The 17,323-nt window shown below is 37.1% G+C and overlaps 1 long non-coding RNA gene across 1 annotated transcript; it reads left to right on the top strand.

Moving 5' to 3' along the window:
* On the top strand, nucleotides 13,506–17,007 carry LOC110394338. Its single transcript, XR_002435560.1, has 4 exons — nucleotides 13,506–13,550; nucleotides 14,700–14,908; nucleotides 15,726–15,794; nucleotides 16,457–17,007. It is a non-coding gene; the product is annotated as an uncharacterized LOC110394338 (long non-coding RNA).

Below are 17,323 nucleotides of genomic sequence, written 5' to 3'. Positions count from 1 at the left end.
AATCATTCCTTTCTTATTTACTGTTAATTCCTGGATCAAACTTCTGGGAATCCTCCAAGGAGGAAATAAGTTTGAGATTATACAGATTTGTTGTAAACTTCATTACTCATGAAAATGTTAACATTTATAAGAAGATATTACGATAATGTGTTTGCCATATCATTACGTGTAGAAGCTTACGTGTAGAATCATAGAATTGCCCTGGTTGGAAAGGACCTTCAAGATCATCAAGTCCAACCGCAATGTGTAGCTTCCATGTTTAGAAATATATGCTTTCACAAACAGATACTAGTAATTTTAATGAATGATCATTATTTACCTACTTGTTTTATTACTAAGTGGCTTCAGGACCGGTGATTTCCTGGAATTCTGTTTTGATGGCATAGATGTGAGGGTATGAGATTCCCCATGTTAAGGCATGAGGAGTGAAAATAGCTTTAAGGAAAAAACCATGTTGCTTCAGGGATTTAGTTCTGCTTGTAACTGAGCAGTTTTACATTCTTAGTTTTGCATTCACTGGTTGCCACATTTATTGTGCCAAGAGAAGATGGTTTAACTGCTCACTTCAGCAAGCATGTGTTTGTTCCACATTTTTTATTTCAGATATGCACTTTCCTTTTCCTGTTATGACATTGTTCATTTTCCATTTTTAACACTTGCACCACAAATAGCATAGACAGGAAACAAAATCATTAGCTTGAATGTCTTGGTATCTATACTTGAGAAGGTAACAGCATCCAGCATCCCTGATATGCTTAAGGGGAGGGCTGCCATTCAGAAGTCCCTTGACAGGGCGCAGGGAATGGCTGGCAAGAACCTTGTTAAGTTCAATGAGTCCTGCAATTGGGAAGAAGGAACTACTTGCAACAATACAGACTAGAGATGTTCAGGCAGAGGTGCAATGTCTCAGGAAGTGTCCTTGGAGTCTTAGTAGGCAGCAAGTTGAACATGAGTGATCAGTGAGTTCTGACAGCCAAGTGGATCAACGGTACCAAGCAAGGACTGTAGTAGTAGGAATACATGTAGTAGATCAATGAAAATAATTATTTCCTTCCACTTAGCATTCATTAGACTGTACCTTGAATGATGTGCCCAGTTCTGGGCCCACAAGAAAGACATTGATAAACTCGAACAAATTCTACAGCAGGTAACCAGGACTATCAGGAGCACTTGCCATGAGCGTTAAGGCAGAGAGAATAGAGCTTGTTCAGCCTGGAGAACTGAAGGCTTGGGATAATTGGCCTTCCAGTACTTACAGGGAGATAATCAGGAAGATGGAAGCAAAGTTTTGACAGTAATGCATAATAAGAGGACAAGAGACAACGGGCATAATGTGAAACAGTGATTCAGACTGGGTAGAGGGAAACGCTTTTGGAGCATGAAAGCAGTCATGCAGTGGATCATATTGCCCAGAGAGGTTGTGCAGTCTTAATCCTTGGACATTATCAAGACCAGATGGAATGGACAAAGCCATAGGCAGCCTGCTCTGATGTCACTGATGGCCCTCCTGAATTGGTCTGGATAGTAGTTTGGACTGGGTGACCCCCCTGAGGTCCCTCCTGACCTGAGTATTCCTATAATCCTATGGTCAACTAAGAAACCTTCCTGAATCTGCGAAACTGATGAGAAGCAATTATTTCCTGTACCAGCACTGATCAAAATATGGCTATTAACACTGTGCAGATAAGTAATTTCCTTTGACACAAAAGACTTTCACTATATAATTAACTTCATAGACTTTGTACCTTGATCCATACCAAATAAATTATATGCAGTGCTTTTTCCATGTGCATCCAGTGACAGCATGGCAAGAACTATAAAAAAAAACAATTTCTGTGAATCTACTTCAACAAAACACTGTTGTTTCAGTCCTCCCAGAATGATCTGCAATTTTTAATTATATTTGGTAAGAGAAAGAAAATTGGTTTAGTATTTACAAGCGTTCTGAAGAAAACAAAACGTGCTATTCAGTTCAGCATCTAGTGCTTAGTGACCGAATAGCAAGGACAGAATTGTTTCTGGTGGTAGTGTTTTTTTTTTTTTTTGAGAGCATTGAAATGTCTATGTATGTCTTTAAAAAGTGTTTCTATCCCAGATCTTATGGCATGGAGTACATGGTAATAGGGAGAAGGCAGTATTTTCAATCCATTGTACTGACTTCCAAGTCAAGATAAAGACAGGTTAGCAGGTTAGTAAATGAAGAGGAAAAAGAGAGAAGAAAACAAATGATGCACATGCAATCACTCACCAGCTCCCACTGGCTTACTGATGGCCAGTCAGACTCTGATCAATGGCTATTTTGGCAAAACTACGCCCCTACACAACATACAGTTTTATTGCTGAGAGTGATGCTGTATGGTATGAAATAGCTCTTTTGTCACTTTGGGTCAGCTCTACTAGCTTTCTACCCTCCCAGCTTCTTGTCCACTCCCAAACTACACATTAGGATGGGAGAATGAGAAACAGAAAAAGCCTTGACACTGTGTAAGCACTGCTGAGCAGCAGCTAAAATATTGGTGCATTATCAACATTGTTTTTGTCACAAATGCATAACACAGCACCATACAGGATGCTGTGAAGAAAATTAACTCCATCCCAGTCAGATTCAGTACAATGAGAACAGAGCACAACCCCATTAAAATTTTGGTATCTGATGATATGCTGATAATTATCAGGCAAAAGACAAGTACTAAGGATTAGTGGGACTAGATCCTTCAACCTTGTGGGTCAAACTATCAGTTCTTGAAGTGGCCAACCTTTGTGGTCAGCTATTCTAGGGAAAAGAAAAATTCCAAAATATAAAATACTTGCAATAACGAATAAAGTGAAAAACAGTATCATACACAATCCATGCTTAACAGAGCATATCTTAATGCAGAAGGAAACTATGGATTTATGTAAATAAATATCAGCCCTTGGTGAATGAGCTGTAACTATGAATGCTCACTGGATAATTAGTGGCAGAGAAGCAAGATAACATTCAAAATTGGAAACTATCTTGTGAAGTATTAATGACTTGCTAACAAATAGCAAAAAGAAACTTGACATAAGCTATTATTTGTTCTTTGAAGAACTACATAATTCTGAACTGTAAATTTGTTTTGGTGATTTTTCTGTCATTCCTTCTGCAATGACAGTGGTAGAGGTATAGTGTGTGCCATAGTTGACACTCCCTATATTCACAAATGGTAGAATTCTGGGACAGGTTTTATTAAACATTCCTCTCTTGTTCAGCAAAACACTTCAAAATCCTGCTTGTGAAGTGATGTGACACGAAAAACATCAAAAGCAAACCCATTAGCAAAAGCAATCAGCCATTACTTGATAATCACTAAGCAGCACTATGCAATTCTCAAGTGGCTATAGTGCACACTCCCTTGCTGTAGATGATGAAAGGCAACCATAATTTCTCTGAACAAAGTAGCTGGTTTTATATAGTAGTACCTGTCTAGAACTCTCCAACACAAGAAAATATATGTTCATTCTTCTGTCTATATGTGGTATTAATAAAGTTTTGAAGCCTCAAATAAGCAAAAAGCCAGACAATTAAATTGTTACATCAAAACCCAATCTGCTTTATCACTTTGCCAGGTAAGAATAAAATTCTGCTTTAAATTGCTCTCCAGACTTGCACGTAAATCAAATTCTTAAATAAGCAGTCTGATAAATTACCTTAAAGACATCTTCAATTTTTTTGGTAAATACACAGAACACAGCTACCTTCTGGTATAAGAAAATTAAATGTTTCATTTATTCAAGTGCACTGTATGCAAACAGTCATGACTTCCTGGTCTATTTATATTGTTTTATATAAGTTAATTCAATCTCTTCTATCTTTTAAATTCAAGAGAACAGTGGGAAAATAATTGTCATCACAGGAGTGTCTATGCCCTGGCACAGCTTGCTTTGAGAGTATGGGGAAACTCCATCCTCAGATTTTCATAATGTGCCTGGATGAACCCCTGAGCAGCTTGCTCTAGGCTGTGATGTAAGTCCTGCCTGGAGCAGGGGATGACTAGAGATGATTCTAAGTATTAATGTAGGATTTTGGCCAGCAGCACATTCATACTCCTCCCCTGAATCCTAGATCTGCTAGGAAGGTAAACAGAGGTGCTTAAATTAGAGAAGACAAGATGTTTTGGGAGCAAAGCAAATCTATGCATTTGTTTACCCTCCACTGTCTTCTATTACTACTGTATGTCAATTCATTACAAACATGAAAGCTTTTACCTCCTGCTGCTATATGTAACTTTACCACCACTTCACAGACAGTGAATTAAACAGAGCAAGGCTCTATTTTGCTCAAAGGTCAAATACAGAAACCATGGGATTTCAAGAGCAGAAACAAGTCTCCTAAATACTATTCCAGAACTTTATTTTAAGCATTCACTATTTCAGTAGGATATACTTTACAAAAGGGAAAATGCAAAAACTGAGGTTCTAAGGCATCTGCTGAGCTATTTGCTTCCTACTTAATGCCTTGTAGCATACAAATGTGCTATTAGTACTTGTTATGTGATTTAGAATATGAATGCTAATACCATTTAACAAGCTCTGACCTGGATCTAAACAATCCTGCAGATTATATTCCAGGACAGGCAATGAGCAAGAATTAGATACAGCATTTACAATATTCAAATATTGATGTTGTCGGCAAGGAACCTCTGCATGAAGTTCAGTACTGAACAGTGGACCAATCAGCGAAACGTTTTATTAATGTACCTACTTTCAAGCAAATTTGGAAGCAGAAATTAACTCCCTTTTACCTGGTCAGAACCGATATGAAATAGAGCATATCAGGCACCCTGCAGTAATTGTTTTTCAACAGTAAATCACAAATGAAACAACAAACAAAATAGATTGTGAGTTTGTTTAAAGAGAATGAAGATAATTCAGAGAGTTGGGAATATTTATTCAGAGAAAATCAGAAATTTGTGAAGTTGTGGAAATTCAAGCTTCTCCTTATGCTTCTATTTTGATTACTGAAAGAATCCTAAATAATTATCACAAAAATAAATAAACAAGGAAAAATGACAAGTTATCTAGGTCTTCATTTATTTCATTAAAATGAAGTGTAACTTTGTAATTAAAAAAAAAAATTATTTGTATTTGTCCCTTAGGTGATACTATATCCAAAGCTCATCTCCTTGCAGGAAGGCATCGCCTACCTTGTGACATCCCATACCTCCAATGCTGTGTTCCTCAGGACAGCACCAACTGTTCTTGCCACCAACTGTTCTTGCCACCATCTCCCCTTCTTCCACTGTGGTACCACCATCTGTGGCCATGACAATGCTCTCTCAATCTGCCCCATAGCCAACTCATGTCTCTCTACTTTTCAGTCAAGTTAAAACAGGGAAAAAAAGCTTTTTGGGCTGGATGCTCAACAAATAACTAACTTGAATAAACTTCCTTAGGAAGTACTAATATTTGCATCCATCTGGTAACAATACAAAGATAAATAGGGAACATGGGGCTCTAGCCAGCTACTCTCTAGATTTTAATTTAAAGTTTCACATGGGAGCCTGGACAAGGCAGAAAATAAGTTTCAGAACTGCAGTTGCTGGGAACCTCATTTAATATGAACAGAGAAGAAGTACTGCTGAATCTAAAATAACACCAGGATGTACAAATTCTATGGAATTTGAAAAGCAGATGAACAGATAATATGATTAAACCTTCTCTGGTATACCTGATGGAAAAAAGGCAAACACATTTACTGCTTATTAGAGTGATAAATTCATGGAGGACAAGACAGATGTGTGATTCATAGTATTCTTGTTGCAACCTTACACTTTAGAGCTAGTCTCCTAATCCCCTTGCTCCTGTGCTTCCGCACATCAATATTTAGAAGCATTTCAATGGCCTCTTGCTAACTGCTTTCTGTAAGGTACAAGAGGTTGTCTTTCAGGAAAATGCTGCCTGCAGATGAATGGATATACTCTGTCTCCATCTGATCCCCTTCTTGCCTTTAGTCAGCACGTTTATTTTCTTCCATATTTGTTCACAGTAGAATCAAAGTCACTAAGAATAAATTATATTTTCAGAGAAAAAAAGCAACACAGGAGTCTGGCAAGGGGATTTTTTTTTAAATCTGTATTGTTATTTTTATTTAATTTGACTGAATTATACTGTAACAGAAATTTATATCAATAATGAAAAACAAGAGTCTACAGAAAAATATTTCTTTGCCTTCAAAGCCAATTGGAGAGAAGGAAAAAAATACGTATTATTTTCATGTGCTGATGTTTAACTTAATTCTACTACAGGTGTTAAAACCTTTGTAGAGCAAAATGTTATTTGGAAGTTGAAGAAGATGACTTGGGACCTACAGCTATATTTTAATAGTCTCTTTTCTTCCATTAGTATGATTTCAGAGTATGTAATACTAATCAGCCAATTATTATTTCAGCTTCACATGACGTGCTTATTGATAAACATAGGAAATTTTGGCTCCCCTTATTTCTTCATTTTTCTTATTTGAGAAACTGTTTCTGCCCAAAATCCCAAACAGCAACAACCCTGGCTTTTATGTACACTATAATTGTGCACAGAATTATGTCTTCCACTCTCTTTTCCAGTGATTATGATTACATCTGTGTACACAGACTTTGTTCACAAGAGCCTCCAGTTAGTAATGGATATCAATTGTGAAAGGCACTATTTCAAAAATATGCACTCATGGGAATGGTATGTCCTACATTATTTCCTAGCTGCACCCAAATGAGACAGGGAAAAGATGAGGAGGGTAGGTTACGAGGTCATCTATTCTCACATGTGTGGAATAATGACTTTAGTAAGAAGATTGAATCACAACTTCTCCAATTCAGTGTTAACCCACAGCCTCTCCCTGAGTCCCTGTCCCTCACTCTGATTGCCTTGTCAATGTCTGCTTTCTGCTATATGCTCCTTTCCACACATCTTCTCTGCCTATTTACAAACCCAGGCCCATACTGCCCAACTGGTCCCAGGGTCTTCATGGAGAGAGGCTCTTCATTTGTAGTGAGAGCCCTCCATATTGCACAGTTGTCTATTTTGCTCCTGTATGAACTTCATTGCATGCTTTTAGAGATGTATGCCCAACAATCCTCTGAAACACCTTTGAAAGAATAAATCCTTTTAGCTTAAAGAGAAAGATCAATATTGAAGGTACTGACTCTAAGGACTGTCATACTACTTTTCCAAGTCTACAATTAAAACTGTTTCAAATTATAGCATAACTAAAGATTAAGTCTTGTCTGCACAGTTACCTTGTGTTTTGTTATCCTGTATGTGCTCCACAGGAGTGATGAATGCTTTCTGACACTTTTTAGGCATTTCTTACACTTCTTTTTTCTGTATACATTTCTCTAGAAAAGCAGAAGCTTAAAAAGGAGCTGCCAATCCTATTTTGCATACCAAGAGCTATTACCAAGTATCTCAAAGAGCTCTGTGCTGATCATTAAATGTTATACACAAGTGGGTAATTAACTGTGGTGAAAAATGTGAAAACTCCTGGGAATAGGGGGCCATAGGCAGTACTGTAATGTTAAAGTTTGTGTTGGTGTTTATAGTTTTTTGCTTTGTGTATGACGAGGGCAGAGAATTTACTGGGTATGGCACCATTTCACACCCAGTTTTCAAAATCTCTTTCACCTTTTGTTCCTAGGTCCATCACCTGAAATTTTAAAGTTAACGTGGGGAAAGCATGTTGCTTAAGTGCAGCAATATTTAGCTATGATGTACTAGGAAAAAGCCATTGGGCTGTAGAACAAAATTTTATGCTTATTTTTTACAACTCACTTTATGTATGCCCAGTGCATGCAGATTTTATCACCAGGAAGATGAGGATTTCTCAAGAGTAACTGTATATAATGTTCCATGTGGCAAAACAAAGTACAGACCGTAAACCTAACTTTGGCACCCATTTTCCTGGCATCGAAAACTGGCTCCTGTCTCTGTTTTAATTCTGAATGACAAGCACGTTCTTCCCTCCCTGCTGGAGGAAATCCATTTATTGGGTTCCTAATTACACAGTGCAAGTGTGCTTCTCCTTTTAGCATGTAAAGGAGAAAAAGGAGTATAACCTGAGCTTGAAAAGGTAAAGATCTGTAATGGTTTTGGATACTGACATATGGTACTTGTTTTTCATACATAGCTCTGCTCCATGATATCTCTTTGTAATAGAATGAAGTACCAGTTTATTGGATCACAAGGAAAAGTGTATTAAACTGTCCTTCTACCAGATGTAGTCCCCAGGCTCATAAGCATTGTTGTCTAAAAGTAGCTCTAGATATACTATATAACGATTTTATTTCAAAGCATGTTAATGGCTGTCTGAGTCCCAGGTCAGCTACGGCCAAGCAACAGTAATAACCATTGCACTGCTGTAATGCCACTGACCACCAACATCACTTTCTCAGTGAACGCTCTGAAGTAAAAAATGATAGCAATATACTAAATCAATATTTGCACATCATTCTTTATTGCTATGTTTAGATATTGAAAAAACATCTTTCTCCTGCTAGAATCCATAGCTTTGATTCCTCTGTACTCTAAGCAGTGCAATTCAAGTTCCCAAGTTACACAAGGAGTAAAAACCATGTAACAAACAGCAACAAAAAAAATTCAAGTAAAATGTAAGCTGGGATTACGCACCCTTTTTCTGCACTCACAGTTTCTAACACAAAACACAGCCTGATCCTGGGGCTGTACACAAAGCGACAGCTAGTCCTGATAAACTGCGCATGTGTTATGTGGAAAACTCTCGTGATGAGCTCTATCAAACTTAGCTGCAAAAATGTCTGTGATTTCTTCTACCCATGATTCTCTAGCAGCAGCAGTACTGCATTGTAAACAATAATTAATTGTGAAGTCAGGTTCTGGCAGGCATTGAAAAAGTGGAAGTGAAAATGTGAGGGGGGGACTCCAGCCTTCCTACGAGTCATCTCTCCTCTCTAGAATTTCTAATGCTGATCATAATGAAGTTATGATAAACAAGAATTCATATATGAGCACGAGGGAAAGCATAAAAAGTGGAGATAATGAGAAATGGAGATAATGGATATGGACAGAACAAAAAGAATAAGAAAACACTGTTAAAAAAATGAGGAGAGGAAGTTACTAGGATGCAGAGACAAGTGGAGGCCAGGACTAAAGAGAGTGAGCAATAGGAGACTGGTGCAACAAAGATGTTGCTTTGAATGAGAAACAAATAGAAAAATACAAAATAAGAAACAGTGGAGAGTGGGAATAGGATGAGTAATATGAAGCCTGAAGTGTAAGCAGAGTAAGACTACATCAGTTATGTCCTTATGATCTGCTTGAGGGAGAAATTCTTCTGGCAATTGGCTCGAATGGCTCATATTTGTCCTAATAATACCTAATTCCAATTGGTGTGAACTGACTACCCCCGTGTTGCACAGCACTTGGAACAATTCCTAGCTTGATATCTGTGTCACAGGCCTTTGTACCTACTTGCTCACAGGTCTATCTGTAAAGCTGTGTACTTCATATTGAACATTTGCATGTTTTACACAGTCTGTGTGACCAAATTTATTTTAGCTGGCTTGCTCAGAGTTATGTTCAAAAAATAGCCATCAAAAGCTTCCCTGCTGCTTTCATGTACATTGGCAGTGAGATTTTCATGCTTTTAGTTCACTCCAGTATAATGCAAAGCCAGCAGCTACACAGGCTTCTATTTTGCCCAAATTTCAGCTTGAGACATTTTTAAAGTCATCAACATTCAGTTTATCTTTTTAAAACACCCAAGATAATGACAGAAATGAATTTTGCATCAGTTATCCTGTGCTCTTAGAATATTCTGCTGAGGTTATATCCTGAATGGGAATGTGCTGTGTGCAGAGGGGCATAATATCATATTAAATGTACATATTATTATTGTATTATTATCTTGCTTGTTATCTCATTCTTTGTCCTATCTCTTAATTTCAGTCTGATCATTTTTTGTACCTTTACTATTGAGGTTGTATGTTCCTTGGGACAGGAAGAGTGTGCAACACTCACCTAGAGGTTACCCCATAAAATCACCTAGTGAGTCTTGCTCCAATTACTTGCACTCCCAGTTCTAATTATGGACAGAAAATAACAGGCAATCCTTGTACACACTTCTAGAACAAAAAGAGTATCATAGGAGTTACAAAGACCATGCACTTTGTATCTCTCCTAATATGGTAGATGAAGTTTTCTGGAAGGTCTTCAGAAAGCTCAAGTTGAAAGAGGCACACAGAAGAGAGGATTGTGCTAATAAAATAGCACAATATAAATGTTAAACAAAATGATAAAAAAGTAACGAAACTTCCCATGTAAGTCTTCTGATCAAGAAGGAAACTCAAGAAAAATGAGAAACAAATAAGATAGTTTTTTAAGTTGGTAATAACTTTATATGCTCATAGTTTGCAATACCATGAAAGGAAATCTTTAGGTTTTAATGCTTCATAATCCACTTCCTCAAGGCAAATCTTTCATTATCCACACAAAATGATAGTTTCATAATATTTCTTACATCCCTGATCCTAACAATACACTCTATCACATGATAATAAATCCTCCTTTATATACCTACTGCAAAAATAAGTTCAGCTCATAAGCCCACAGGCAGCCATCTGGAATGGAACAGGCATTACTGTCATATTATCTTCTTTCTAAGTATTGCTGACTTTAGGAATTCTTGCATCTTGATCAAAGACTTTTGCCTTCAGAAGAGATCTTTTGTTAGACTGCTCTTATCAGGCTTCCAGCAGTCTGAGCTGACAAATCCTGGATCTATATTAGCACTTTGGATCAGGACAGAAGTGTTCTCTAAGCAAACCACCCAGAAGACTTCACCTGCCTCAGTACACACTGTGGTTTTCATAGAACCATGCTAGATGCATTTCAGAGGAAATTAAACTGGACTCTCATCTCCAAATGTTTCAAGATGGCTTTACCTTCTAAAGAAGAACAAACAACTGAACCATGGTGTTGATCACACTTAGCTGAACCACTCCACAGCACACCAAATATTTAACTGTTGTGGTCTCGTGCAACACTCTGAAAAGATTTTCAGATAATATAAAGGGTCAAATATTATGCGTGTTCTCATCTGCACTGATGAGTTCCAGCCTTCAATTTTTTGCAAATTCACTGTTCCTTTGTCACCTACTTGCCCACCTTCTGTTTCAAAAATCCTTTTTCATCTTTACCTAACCTACTTTCTTTTGCCATGCCCTTCTGTCTGCTTCTTCACCTTCCATTTGCTGTGGTAACAGTAGCAAGAAGTAGTTAGTGTAATAGTACTAGTGTCTTCACCATTTTTATTGTTTTCTGTTGCAATGATGACATCTACCCTAGAAATACCAAATCTGGATACGAACGTAGCAAAACTAGGAGCAGTAGGAAAAAAGCAGTCAGGGACAGGTTGTTAATTTGGGAGGAATTTGGATGCAGAAAAAGAGATGCAAGGGCCATGAGAAGGTCCATCTAATTTAGAAAAAAAAAATGGAGAAGAGGGTATAATATCACAAGAAGACCAAAACAGAACAACTATCTGGTTGTGTGGATTTTGTGTTGAGTGTAGAAACACTCAACAGATAGCTAACCATGCACAATAACAAGTGTATCCTGTTTTCTGGATAGTTGTCTGGATAGGTAGTGCAACTAGCTTGTATGCAAGACTGTAGTAAAATGTGGGAGTCTCATTCACTGTAAATTTTTAAGAAAAGGTTAGAGAACTATCCATAAAAATTATACTTAACCTGCTAAAGGTCAGGCAGTAGTAGATTCTGTGACATTTTGAGAGATCTCCTCTTTATGTTTGCAACTTTGATATTGTTAGTAACACTTCGATACTTGAGTCATAATTAATCAAAATATAATCATCTTGCAAAAGAAATTCCATTTCTCATCTGAAATTTGGTAGAAATTTTGTAAATGAAGTAACAGAAAAAGAAGACATTAAACAAATATATTGCTGTAGTTGTTGCTGGAGTGATATCTTTCCTTAGTTTCTGTTTAGTAGCTTAACCTCCTTTAAATTTAAAATAAATTAATGAACTGATGTAACAGATGAGAAAAATAATGCCTATCTGAACATGCACAGTCCACCTTCCAAAATTCTTAATCATTAATTTATCCATTAAAATCAAATCAGCTAAATAAAAATGGCAAAACGTCCCTCTTACTGTTGTTCTGACATGAGCCTGAAAACCTAGACACAGAAACTTTTCGACAGATATTCTTCTATGTAGCTATGTAGCATTTAAGAACAAGGAATGATGGAGTAAATGATGGACGATTCTATTTTACTATCTTTAGTGCCTCTTCACACTCATACCATAATCTAGATGTGAATGTATGGATAGTCTCCATTGGCAATACAGAAACGTTATGTGACTTGGAAGATTAAAGTCCAAGAGAAACCCAAGAACTTGATGAACAGAGAAACACATAGTGCAGAAAAGCATTTCCATGAGACTACTTAGTTTATTGAATTAAATTCTATAAATAAATGCAGTATCTGTTCTGAGATCACATGTAATAAATAAAAATAGAACAGACTGTTACAGTCTACTAAACTCATTTTCTTTTTAATGCTTAAACATTTCGTTGGTGACAACATTTCTTGCTTTTCCATCAAAATGGTGTAAAAATAGACTGAAAAGTCAGAATGTGTGATATTTTCATCTCACATCACTGCTTCTTCCAAGTGGTCTTTCTCTGACTGAACATACACAACTTTCGACACAAGCAGTCAAAAATATTTTATGTAGGAAAAGGGGTTCATTGTGCTGTAGTAATTATCTATTTGTTACTAACAGTTGAGACACTGCTTTTTCCTGAAGCAGTCTCTTTATCTGGTGACATTTGCAAATAAGTAATTATTTGGTTCCCAGAATGCTTTGTTGTTATTTGACATTTTAGGCTTTGAAATTCCATTTGCATACATCCTTTTGAGTAATTAAGATATTAAAAATGATTACTTGAAAGAGATGTAAACCTGCTCTCTCATATTCTAAGTGCATAATAATTGTTATTCAGCTATCAGTTATCCTGATACTCTATTTCACAAGTCCATACAGAATGAGACCCCCCCTTAAAAAAAAAAACAAACCACAAAAATGCACACACAAAAAACAGACAAAATTCTTACTGTTTCTCATCCTTAACGTTGTCTAAACCTTTGATTTGCTTTTAGTGTCAGTTTTGCTAAACAAGATGTTTTGATAGCTTCAATCGTTAAAAAAAAAAAACAAAAAAACCTGAAGATTCTAAACTGTATCATTCCTGCTGCAGATTGGTCATTGCATTTTTCGGGTTTAGGACCAATGTTAGGCAGTGAATGTCTGTTTGGGAAGTGTAGCAGAAATGCTAAGTCAGGGTTTGAACCAGTGATTGAGCACCTGGTGGGAAGTCAGGGCCAACCCAGGGGAGCTCAGGTGCATGCAATGTACCTGAGTGACCAGAAGGGGGTGGAGTCTCGATCCACCCCTTTCCAGACCTCATTTTAAGGGCTGGCAGTGGAAGTGAGGGTATCCTGTTGGAGATCCTTGCGTACCTTGGGCCTTCATGAGGTAAGCAATTTTTCTTCCTTTATTTCTGTGTCTATGGCTTCTGCACTGGGGTTTGTTCCCATTTGCTGCAGCCTAGGATTGTGCCATTCTGCTATTATTGCTGCACTCTCTTTACGTTATAAAATTACAGCATTATTGGAAGAAAAGTACTCTGTTAACTCTACCTTGGTACTTGGATCCTGAATTTCAGTAATTACGATGAATGCTTGATCCCCAGGTCACTAAAGAGAGAAACAGGCACAATGTAGGAATTGATATAATTGCTAGAAGTATTATCATTTGCCAAAATTATTAAATATGGCTATACATAGCTATTAAGCATTATGTGTAACAATAAATAAATCAGACAAGAGAAAAAAAAACATCCAGGAAAAAAACAAAACCGAAGCCTATACACCACATACAAGTGGTATGTCTCCCTTATCAAAGCCCTAGCCAAAACTGTGTGATATATTTGGGATTCTGGAAAACATTGGGTACTTTTTGAAGAGACGCTTAATCAGCAATTTGTGCAGCCATGCCCTAGTTTGTGATAAGTATTTTAGCATATATTCTAGCTAAAGATAAGTGTTGAGAACTTGTTACAGAAAACTTATCTAGTCAGAACAGTGTATAAATATCTTTCACCCAGAGCAGTGTCTAACCAAAAGAATACAACTCAGGGCTAGGGTGAAGGCTAAGGCGGTAGGCTGTTTCAAAGATCGTGTAATACCTTCACTACCACCAGATATCCTAATTCTGAGCATCACGTGTCAGGTTCTCCTGTTAGGTTCTAACCAAAGTAATGAAAATTAAAATCGTGATTCATAACACTGAAAGAAACAATGTAAGAAACAATGAGTGAAAATTAATCTGTTTCTGTGTAAAGGCACACTGGGAAGGGAATTTGATTGTTTCAAACTAAGGGTGTCATAGTATGAATGAAATCATTTGAACAGGAGACAAGCAATTCTTCTAAATTGTAAGATAAATCATTCAAACTCTCAGTTTGAACATAAAAGAGGTAAAAGGTAGTTTTATAAAGATAAGGAAGAAAATATCCTGCACCGCTTGTTTCTGCACTCTGTGATGCCTTTCTAAAATACGGATCTTTTATAAAATGAAATCTGACTACTTCTAACATTTCCTTTCTTTTTTTTTTTTTTTAAGGTTGCTTTTACAAAATCCCTGGGTTTCCATTGAAGCTGGGGACTTGTTTCCAGTGCGATCCTGGAGTGCTTGAGTAACAGTTCTTACAAAAGATATTTCACCAGACTAGTGCCATTTCATTCTAATTCATTGGTCACTTGGTTTGCTGTTGACCATCAACCATCACTGTTAGTTGTGAAGATCTGAGCCTCAGAAGAGGAGTTCTTATAGTAAGAAATAAAATGAATCAAATTATTAAAGATAAGAAAGAAAAAGGACAAAGGGTTGTGAACTGAGTCAGAAAAATTAAGGGAGAGAGAGTTTAAAAAATTTAAGTGAAAAGCTAATACAAAATAACGCTAGGAAGGCCAGTACACTTAAGATCCATTTTCCCTACTTGCGTTAATATAAATAACAAAGGCTTAGGCTGGAAAAGAAAGATAACAGGCTGTAAAGTACTTAGTTCATTTCAACCAGGCATTTAAAAAAAAAAAAAAAAAAAAAAAAAAGGTAGTACTGCTGCTGATACTTTAAAGATTTGGCCCAAGAATAATAGTATTGTTACCTATGAGAGATACTGAATGGATGAATGAGGTACTGGAAGACAAAATATTTTAAGTATATTAAATGTTCTGGGATTTTGGGGGAGGTACATAGGTAAGCTGCCACCATACAATTTGAGCTTGGCTGCCAAAAACTGCTGGAGCTGGAAAACAAACAAACAGTATTTTAAGCAACTGGAAGGCGGTACAGTGAAAAACAACAATGTGACATGTTCAATTAAAAAAAAAAATATCAGAATAAACTAGCTGTTCTACTACATAATAATGCATGTTATAACTTATTAATAAATCTTCCACAATGCTATCAAGATGAAGTAAAGGAAAAAAAAAATTAACGCAGTATATTGGAAAGATATATTCATAGTTACCATTAAGTTGGAAGAGATGTTTTGTTTCAAGTGTTACAGGAATATTTCCTTAGGTAGGAATATAGTCAGGATGTTCACTGATGTTCACAATGGCTGATTAAATTTGATATTTGTAGAAATATCACTGAAATCCGTTTCAAGTAGTTTGGATGACAGGATCCACATCTGAATGTGACAGTGATGTGGTAAGTAAGTGGCTTGAAATCAGCAAGATAAAAACCACGAATTGTGCTATCAGAGTGCATTGTATCAGGGTGATGCAAGTAAGAAGTACAAAATAATCATTCTGTCCTTCAAGGAGAAGCAAAAGCCAGCTGCTTCCTCCAAAACATGGCCAGCAAAGCAGGAGCCAGTTCAGCTAGTGCCCTGTCCCATAATACCCAGCAAAGTGACTGGAGAAAACAAACAGCTGCCAAGTTCTCCTCCCTGCAAGGTGTGTCCTCACACCTCACAGAGGTCTGGGTTCAGCAGGGCTTTGGCACATAGTGTTTTAATTGCTGTGGATATCCGTGGGCTGTTCGGGGCTGAGTTTTACATGGAGCTGGGACAGGGAAATGCAAACAAAACATGGCATGTGAGACTTGAAGGTGGGTGGGGGGAGACAGGGTGAGTATGAAGGTCCAAGGCACCACCACCAGAGTTAAGGAGATGAAATGCCCCAAGCACTCTTGATGGGTCCAGTCTGGAGGCAATGACACTCCTGCAAACTCTACTGCGTGCAGGTCATCTTAGCTATTATCACTATGAAAACCTACTTTAACCACTGATCAGGTGTTTTAAATTACTTTGATTTTGGTGAAAGGGAGTTCTGGAGAGGACTGAGAACACACATTTTTTTTTTTTTCAGTTACCAGTGTTTTTCAGTACCAGATTTACCTGATCTTGCAAAAGAAGATGCAAGAGTATAGTCATACTATATGTCTCTATAGTCATAGAACATGACATACTGAACCTCCTGCATTAAAACAAGACCTTTTTAAGATTGTGTCTTATGTGAATTTGTGACTTCATTATTCTGTATGTCAGTAACTTATTGATAGTTTTAAAACTTGGCTTTGGTAAGGGTCAGAAATGAGATGGAGTTCTGCCTGCACAGAACTTTCCAGCATCACCATAAGAAACATGGATGTTTGATAAAAGCATGAAAGTATCTGCTTTTCTTGTGAAGAACTGTTAAAGGGCAGTGATCATCACACATGAGCCTAGCTGAAAACTGAGAAAAGTAGCATGAGGTTAATGTCCATTTTAAGGTACGTAATTGATCAATCTCCTATTTTATACTGCTGACAATCAACAGAGGAGTATAGGGTGGTTATCAAAATGTGGATTTAAACCTTTTAGTTGGAACCTTGACCATTGCCTACTTCTGATACTCGTTCTTTGTGTTAACAGTAACTCATGAGAGCTCAAAGGAAACAACATGCTTCACTTTTTTTTTTTTTTTGTACTTAAAATTTTAGGGTGGTCTGCAAGGCTTTCAGTTCCATTTTGAAGATGGCTGTGTTGAAGTAACAATTCTGTAATCGTACTGGTTCAAGTTAGGAAGTATCTTAGTTATATAATGTACATACAATTCATCCTGCCAAAAAATAAAGAACAGTCATGTGGAGCTTCTCTGCCTGCTGATAACAGAAAACTGACACTAATGAGGTCCCTTGACAAGCAAATGCAGAACTAAAAGCATCCTAACTTCAAAAGGATTATGTGCTTCAAA

This window comes from Numida meleagris, chromosome 2 (genome assembly GCF_002078875.1).
Source record: "Numida meleagris isolate 19003 breed g44 Domestic line chromosome 2, NumMel1.0, whole genome shotgun sequence".
Taxonomy (NCBI): domain Eukaryota; kingdom Metazoa; phylum Chordata; class Aves; order Galliformes; family Numididae; genus Numida; species Numida meleagris.
This window is presented reverse-complemented; position numbering and strand designations above follow the sequence as displayed.